The 617-nt window shown below is 25.8% G+C and overlaps 1 long non-coding RNA gene across 1 annotated transcript in view; it reads right to left on the reverse strand.

The window, feature by feature from the left end:
* The window catches only part of LOC118765731, a 9,274-nt gene extending 8,892 nt beyond the window's left edge, over window positions 1-382 (reverse strand). Inside the window, exon 1 of the long non-coding RNA XR_005001601.1 lies at window positions 294-382. This is a non-coding gene — a long non-coding RNA (uncharacterized LOC118765731). The remainder of the gene's footprint in view (window positions 1-293) is intronic.
* Window positions 383-617: the final 235 nt, after the last annotated feature.

Below are 617 nucleotides of genomic sequence, written 5' to 3' on the forward strand. Positions count from 1 at the left end.
GGGAATTTTCCTTGTGTTATTTGTCCTGTACTCTATTTTTTTGTTGTTTAAGAAAAATGTCCAGTTTCTTGGTTTTGTGTTTATGTTTTTGTTTCTCATTGTGTTCGACGTCTTTTTGGTGTCCTGTACCCATATATGCGTGTATATATATACATGAAGAGGTAGGTACATATATATATGTATATATGCATATGTTTTATTTATTAATTTATGTATATATATATATATATTAATACACACCAAACTCTACAGATCTTTTAACTGAAACTCTTAACCGCTCTTGATTTCAGTACAAAAAATTTTTCTCAGTCCTCTTTTTCTCACACTTCCTTCCATATGTATCCCACATGGGTTTTATTTACATGTATTTTTTGCATATTTATATTTTATAAATATATTTTTAAATATTCATATTTGTCGATATGTATTAATATATGTACATGCATTTTAAGTCGAATTTATAAATGTATGAGTATGATTGCCTAATTTGAATTTATATCTTAATTTTTATATAAATACATATATATGTATGTATGTATGTATGTATGTATGTCATGCAATTGTGCATATTATCATCAATGATTTTATATCTGTTTATCCATGCTTACAGTGTTGGA

Source organism: Octopus sinensis, linkage group LG13, assembly GCF_006345805.1.
Source record: "Octopus sinensis linkage group LG13, ASM634580v1, whole genome shotgun sequence".
NCBI classification, from domain to species: domain Eukaryota; kingdom Metazoa; phylum Mollusca; class Cephalopoda; order Octopoda; family Octopodidae; genus Octopus; species Octopus sinensis.